Source organism: Pinus tabuliformis, chromosome 4_1, assembly GCF_031772625.1.
Source record: "Pinus tabuliformis cultivar Carrire ecotype Pingquan chromosome 4_1, CPIR1, whole genome shotgun sequence".
In the NCBI taxonomy this organism is placed as follows: Eukaryota; Viridiplantae; Streptophyta; class Pinopsida; order Pinales; family Pinaceae; genus Pinus; species Pinus tabuliformis.
This window is the reverse complement of record NC_142303.1, coordinates 107,663,017-107,671,513: the sequence shown is the minus strand read 5'-3', so window position 1 is coordinate 107,671,513 and position 8,497 is coordinate 107,663,017.

The following is an 8,497-nucleotide window of genomic DNA, read 5'->3' as shown; positions in this document are numbered from 1 at the left end:
GTAAAGTCCATTTTTGGGCTTACCCAAAGAGTCCCCATCAAAATCTACCAGCTCATAGGCCCCTTTTGCTAGCTTTCGCTTGACAATGTAGGGCCCATGCCACATGGGAACGAATTTTCCAGCACCTAATTTATCGTTAGCTTGATCATATAATAGCACTAGGTCTCCTTCCGAAAAATTACGAGGGGTCACGTTACGATCATACTGAGCTTTCATCCTTTTTGCGTGAGTCTCGATTGCCAAAGCAGCATCACGTCGAGTCTCATCTAATTTAGCTAAGTATAACAGACGCTTCTCCTCTTCGGAAGTAGCTGGGAGTAATTCGATAGCCATTTGAAGTGATGGGATTTCGCATTCAATGGGTAACACTGCTTCCAAACCATAAACTAGTTGGAAAGGAGTGAACCCTGTTGATGTTTTTACTGAGGTTCGATATGCCCAAAGCGCTGAAAATAACATGTTATGCCAATTCGACCGATGAATACCAATGATTCGTTGGATCATGATAACTAGAACTTTGTTGATGGATTCAACCAAACCGTTTTCTTGAGGATAATAAGGAGTAGAACTATCATGATGTAAACCAAGCTGGCTTGTAAGTTCTGTCATCATAATGTTTCGAAAATGGCGCCCATGGTCAGTGATTATCGCTTGTGGGACACCAAACCTAGTAATAATATGATTGAATACGAAAATCGTTGTTGTCTTGCCGCTTGCCTCGAATGTAGGCATCGCCTCGGCCCACTTAGTAAAATAATCAACCGCAAGGATGATATACGCATGCCCCCGGCCGAGTGAGGGTTACATGTAATAAAATCGATACCCCATTTAGCAAAAGGACCAAAGGCAATTATAGGGTGGAGAGGAGCAGGTGGTGCACGCATCTTGCGATCAAACACTTGACAGTTGTGGCATTTCCGGACCGCAATGATACAATCTTTAAACATGGACGGCCAGAAATAGCCAGCACGCAACACCTTCTGAGCTGTGGCATACCCAGACATATGACCGCCACATGCTCTAGAATGACAGTCATTCAGAACCCTTTCTACCTCTTCATGAGTTAAGCAACGACGAAAAACTAAAAGAGTATCTCCATGACGATAAAGAGTATCTCCAATAATTATGTACTGTTGGGACTGGAATTGAATTTTCTGGCGTTCCGACTTTGAAGCTTCGAGCCGAAAGGATTGGGTTTGGAGATAGACGATTATATCCCCATACCACGGATCTAAAGTGCTGATAAGAAACAGAGATTCGTCCGCAATGGGTTCCTCTGCCACAGTTTCCGTGTCAGCACGCGGGAAGTCACACATCAATTCCGCAAAAACTAAGGATTTCTTAGACTTGGACTTCTCGAACTCCAAATCGAACTCCTGCAGGATAACAATCCATTTGGAGTACTTGCCCCCTAGCAATTGTTTGGTCAAAATATAGATCATAGGGTTGCAATCCGAAATCACTGTAGTTTTACGGAGAAGAATGTAATGACGAAATCGCTGGACAGCCTGAACAGCTGCCAGGGCCAATTTCTCCACATGCGAATATTTTAGCTCAGTGGGATTTAACGTCCTACTAAGATAATATATCACATGTTCCATTCCGAATTCATCTTCCTGAACTAAGACCATTCCAATGGTGGAGTGGGAGGCGGCGAGATACAAAAAGTAGTCCTGGTTGTAGTTGGGAGGATGCAGCAATGGTGCATGGGTCAACACGTGCTTAAGTGCATCAAAAGTTATCTGAGCTATCTCATCCCAAGAAAATTGAGCGTTTTGTTTCAACAACCGGGTGAAACCCTTTGTAACCTCGGCGTAGTTCGGAATGAATCGACGTAAAAAGTTTGCTTTCCCCTGCAAACTTTGGAGTTGGCGCAAACTCGAAGGAGGAAGCAATTTGATGATGGCTTCGACCTTCGAGGGATCGACGCAGATACCGGCTTTTGAAATGACAAATCCTAGCAATCGTCCCACTTCTATGCAGAAGACACATTTGTGTGGGTTCAACCAAATTCGATAATGCCGACACCTCATAAAAATAGCGCGTAAGTGGACAAGGTGATCAGCTCGATGTAAAGAATGAGCAGGCAAATCATCGAGATACGGTTGCACAATGTGCTTGATGTCGTGAAACGCGTAAGACATTGCCCGTTGGAAAGTGGCTCCGGCATTCTTAAGTCCAAAAGGTAATTTGCAGTAAGAAAATGTCCCCCAAGGACAAATGAAAGTCGTTTTTGGTTGATCAGCAGGTAGAATATTGATTTGGTTGTAACCGGAAAAACCGTCCATAAAGGAAAATATTTCACTGCCGGCACAATCATCAATTATTTGATCGATATAGGGCGTGGGATAGTTGTCTTTTGGACAAGCACGATTTATATCCCTATAGTCGATACATATTCTTATTGTTACTTGTTTCTTGTTAATCGGAACAATATTCGATACCCAATCCATTAACGGGATCAGATAAATGAAACCTACTTTCAACAGCTTCTCGACTTCTGCTTTAATCGCAGCCGCTTTCCTAGGGTGTATCTGACGCAGACGTTGCCGAACGGGTTTAGCGTCCGGGTAAGTCTTGATTTCATGAACAACAATGGAGGGATCAATTCCTGGCATTTCCTCATAGGACCAGGCAAACACGTCGCGGAATTCTTGAAATAGGACCTTGTATGTTTGAATTTCGTTATCTGTACACGAGGCACCTATATGAATTTTTTCAATAATTCCGGTTTTGATTGAAATGTCAATGGCAATAGTTTGGGAAATGTTTCCCAAATTCAACTCTGAATCAGGATGTTTCGTGGGATTCTGAGCGTCCTTGACATATTCAGCTGTAAAAATTGATGAAAAATGATTTTCAAAGTCATCACCCTCAGGTAAAAATGAAGATCTATGATGAAGATCTTCCCATGGTAGATCGTCTACACTTAGGATTTCGTGAAGTTGTTCGTCAGATGACACGACTTCAGGAAATGTTATCCGTTCTGAGGTTGATGTGAAAAGTGATTCCTCACGGACCACATTCATTTGGTTGATTTTGGTTGAACGCGAGTCGGTAAAAGACTGCACGGATTCATAAGCAATTTCATATGGACTCAAAGGCATGGCATCACCGAATGAGTCTATCTCAGATTCATATGGGACAATCCAAGGATCATCGTAAATAATAGTGTCTGAAGTAATCATATGAATGGACGCGAATGAAGGGTCTACATTGATCGAAGGAAAAGGAAAAGTTCCCAGTAAACCGGAATCTTTAACTAATCCTACACCAACATCCTTGTAAGGGATAGTCGTTTTACCGACATGCTGGATACTCTCGGAAGAGGCTGGGTCGGATGAAAAGTAAGCCAGCTGGTCTATCATTATGATCTTACCATTATGTGGAAACTTTATAACTCTGAAGACCGATGACACGACCACTGTCATAGCGTAAGACCAACTGCGACCCAAAAGAAGGTTGTAGTCTAGAGGGGCATCAACCACCTCCACATCCAGACTAACGGTTTTTCCTTCAACCCCTATAGGCAAATCCTGTAGAATGCCAAACGGATGGAACCCACGGCCATCAAAGGCCTTAAGAATCATCGGGGATTGGTTCAGTGAAGGAGAACCAAGCGATCTCCAACACTGAATCGACATAATACACGTAGAAGCTCCTTCATCAATTACAGTCCGATGAATAGGTTTGTTTTTTACTACCATTGGAATCTGGAAAGCCATCTGATGAGGGAGACGTGGTGTACTATTTTCTAGATCAAAGATTATCAGGTTCGGGTCCTGAATATCAACAGCTCCTATAGCCGACAAGAGTAATTTCCGTTGTGCTGGGCATGATTGTAGCACTTCCAAAGCCGACATTGCTGAGGGTGAAACAGTGAAATCCTCAACAATGTTATAATTCTGAGCTGCTCTCGCATGTGGATTGAAAGTAGACTTTCGAAATATACCCTTGGCGGGCGGTTTGATTATCAAGTCCGGGTTAGGTTTCTCAATCTGTAGTGGATCGGAACCAGGAGCTGAGGTTGATGGATTAGAGTGAGAAGATTCTGCTTCTTTGCCATCAACAGGATTCTTACTACCATAATCTTGCGATCGAGTCACAATCCGTACATGAGACATCATCAATATGGGTTCTTCACTGGCACTCGAGGAAGAACCTATCATTTTACTCTCCTGCTTTGGAAATGGATCTTTCAAAATAGCAGGAGTTGGGGAACCTTTAACGATTTTCACAACCTCTGCCCGATGAGGGCAATCTCTTGTGAAATGATCTTCTTCACAAATTAAACAAGGATAGCGAGGTTTGCGCTTTTCGTCGTTAGATTCCGACTTTTCTTTTTTCTCCTTTGGAGTCTTGTCTGCTTTATCCTTCTTCTTGCCTTTCTTCTTACCACCTTTTTTTGATTTAGCCGTAGATGACTCTACAGCATGAATGTCAGCGGTAATTTCAGGAGAAGACTCTCCTGTCGGGGAGTCTGGTAAGGTTATTATTGGAGAAGAATTCTTTGAGGATTTCTTCTTACTTTTAGTATTCACCGTACCAATCATGCCATCAGCAGCATGAGACCCCGAAGGAGCAGCAGCAATTTGATTCGACTTAGGAAGATCTGGGATCTTCTCGTGCAACGTACCCGACTGAGTGTAAACTAAGTCAAGGTACTGGGCTTGAGCAATGACTTGCTCCTCAGTAAATACTCCGGCCTTAGCTACATCTTCAGTAATCTTCGGTAATAATGATTTTACAAACCATTCAGCCAAGATTTGGTCCGGGATAAAAACTTTCACTAAACGTCTTCGACGTCTCCATTCATGAATATGATCGGAAATATAAGTGGAGGTCGACTATTTTAATGAAGTTAATAGCTCCGTGCCATTATCGTATCTGACCGGCAACTGAAAATGAGTTAGGAATGAGGTAGCTAACTGGCTGAAATTGTAAAAAGAGGCCCGTGGTAACTCAATGTACCACTTGGCCGCGAGACCAATGAGCGTACGCTGGAAAAGATGTAAGCGGATCGAATCATCCGAGATAGAATTTGAAGCACACCAGAGGTGGTAAGTCATCACGTGATTGGACGGATCCTCTCCAGACTTACCTTCGAACTTGGGTATATCACTGGGCAACTTATTTGGCATTGGCGGCCAGAACGGAAGATATTGAATTGGATCGTTCGTTAGGCGCGTCAAGTCGGGTAAATCCAAAGTTGCGATAAACGGTAATTTCCGGTTAGGATCTCTAAAACTCTGGGTCAAAATACCAGTTCCAGGAGGAGGATATCCAGGATAACTAGGAACAGGAATCGCATTCAGGATATTATATCCTCCTGGAAAACTAGGATTAACCGGACTGTACTGGGGTTGTTGAGGTTGTTGATAAGTGTACCCAGGATACGGTTGATACTGGTAAACCGGTTGTTGGACAGCAGGACCGAATTGGTACTGTCCCTAGTACTGTTGATAGGTAAATTGAGGTTGACTTGTTACAATAGTACTTAAACCAGGCTGCCCTACAGGCATCTGGACCGTGGTTTGAATCGTAGATCCAGACAACGGTAAAGATGTCTGAGGAGTGGTTGCAGAGACAGTAGAAACCGGAGCTGTCGATACTCCAGAAGTAAGTGCGGTAGATGTTGCGGTAGTTGCAGCAGTCGTTTGAGATGGAGTACTATGTGCAATTGGCGGCTGAGTAACTACCGAAGTTACAGAAGTTTGAACATTTGACTGGACGGGTTGCGGTTGCTGGGGTGAACCAGAAACTACGGGTTGTCCAGTTTGAGGTAACAACTGTATACTTGGCTGCAACACCTGTTGACCTTGTGATGGATCCCACACTATCATTCCAGGGTATTGACCCGTAACAAGTTGAGGATACTGAGATCCATAACCGGATTGAGGATAGGATTGATAACTGAAAGGTACAGTTCCCATACCTTGAACATATGACTGACCTTGAGGTGGTTGATAACCTTGACTCGAGTATTGACCTTGAGGTTGATAACCTTGGGGTAAATACTGATACTGGGGTTGACCTTGACCTTGAGGTTGATACCCTTGAGGTAAATATTGATACTGAGGTTGACCCTGGGGTACATATTGAGGCTGGGGTTGACCTTGAGGCATGTATTGTACTATGGGTACATACTGGCCTTGAGGTTGCCCCCCAGGCATTAATTGAGGCTGCCCCCCAGGCGGTAATTGACCACCTTGAGGTTGAGAAACGGGAACTGAACCTGACATCATGTAAATGTCCCCTACACCCAACGGTTTATTACCATTGTTTCCAGCTAATAACCCATGATCAATGGGTTGAGGAGATGCCCCCGCAAAGGTACCAGAAAGTGACTGATACCCGGTGGGAACAGAAGGACCGCCGTGTAAAAAAGATTCAGGAGATTGAGTGAACACGGATGACTGACCAGACATATTTACAGGAGTATAAATACCTCCAGGTGGAAAAGGAGTACGAGGTGGAGAAAAACCTACCCCTGAGTTGTCTAAATAATTGGTTAACGAAAGGTACCAAGTAATACTTCTAGGAGGACTGTAAAAGATAGATTCACACTCCCTTAGATCAATAGTAGGTTGATCTTCAAGGATAGATACGCCTAATTCTTCCTCTGGAGCAAGTTCTTCAATAGCTATCAAACCAGTAGGAAGATTTTCGGTGATGACTCTTTCTACCCTAGGTGAATCTGGTACACTAGAAGTTGGAGTAACAGGTTCAGATATTTCAGGTTCTTCGCCTATATCACTAGTAGATGAAAAACTACCAGCAAGCTCAGAAACTGCAACAGCTTCAGGATTATAACCTGTTTCTAGACTTTGGTAATCTTGATGGACTACCAACGAAGACTCTCCTTCTTCAGGTGAACCTACTCTACTGCCACTAGGAGGAGTTATAAGGACCTTTAAACCTTCGTAATGACTCGGGACATCTTGAGGAGGTTCACCCCGAAGTCTACGGGATTTCCTCAACAATTCGGCCACAGAAACAACCTCAGGAGACTTGCCCCGAAGTCTACGGGACTGTCTCGGTAATCCGCCACAGTTAAAAACTTTTAACTACTGCACACGCAAACAAAGTAAAATCTCAAAGCAAACCACCTAAAGTCTCTAAAGAACCAAACAAATTTGAATCATATGCCTAAAGAATCTAGGGCGTCAAACCAAGCACAAACAGTAGCCTTCCAGACCGAAAACACTAGTTGGAGATGAAACCCAACATCGCCGGATTCAGTACAGAAGTGGCGGGTGGAACAGTTACCCCGGCAACCTGCTTAATGAATAGACCGGCACAAGTTCCTCCACTTTAACCGTCTCGAGTGAAGTGAACCCCCCGGAAAATCCAAGTGAGTCTAGCCGACGTCTGCTCCAGGTATAGTGGGATCTTCCCTCCACCGTCACCTCGGTAGAATCCTAAAGATAATGGTCACTAAGGTTACCAATCGCAAAAAATGCACCTGGGGGAACAGTCTACACTCCGACAGCACGCAAGGGTAGAGTATCAAGCTCAATCCCCTTGCCGGCTCCTTGACAATAATCCAAGGTTTACCGACAAGTGACCCCTGGCTCCTCGACAATGGTTAATTCGAGGTTTACCGTTTGTAATACGTGCATGTCTGGCGTCGTTCCCAACGAGGGAGGATTGATCCCCTCACTAGTTCGGACACGAGCTCGTGCTTCTCCTTTAAGAGGAGCTTTCCCAGAGTACAAATGAAACAATTGGATTTATTCTATCACAAGATAAGCTACTTGTTTGGTTTTGTTGTCTTGGAGAGTTAATTACTCTCCTACTCCAAGACACTAGCCTGATCTAAATTGGTGTTTCATAGCCCTAGTAAATAAAAGTTACTAAGTTGGTTTTACTTTAAGCGTTAATTTTATGGTTTTTCTTAAAGACAAAAAGGTAGTGGAGATGAAACTGGTGGTGTGTAGACTCGACTCGCAACCACTACAAAGATGCACCTAAGATGATTTACACTACTTTTCTTTTTCAATGAATCTCCTAACTAAGAGAGTTGGAAAATGCAAATTTTATAGAAAACAACTTTCTTAGTAAAGACAATCAAAGAAACAATTCTCTTTATCTTTTCAAAACACACAACTCATGACCACTAATTACTCTATGAAATTTCCTTTTTCTTCCAAAAGTCTACAAATGCTACCAAAGCAAACTTTTTCCAAAAGAATTTTTGTGTTTTTTCTATATTAATAAAGCATATAAAAATTATTTATCAAATGAAATTTAACAAATCTAAGACAATCAAATCAAATTCACTCAAAAGCAAATCAAAAGTAAATTTACCTAAAAGCAAAAAATAATGAGGAAAAAAGCCTACAAGGATGATTCCCAGATGTTTTACTCAGTCAAAATGCAACTAAGGATCAGTTCATGCAGAATCATAAACTAACCAAAAAACAAAATCGAAATCTTTTTGTTCTTTTTTCTCAAGAATGGAATTCAAGGCTTTAACAAACAAAGTTTTCGAGAT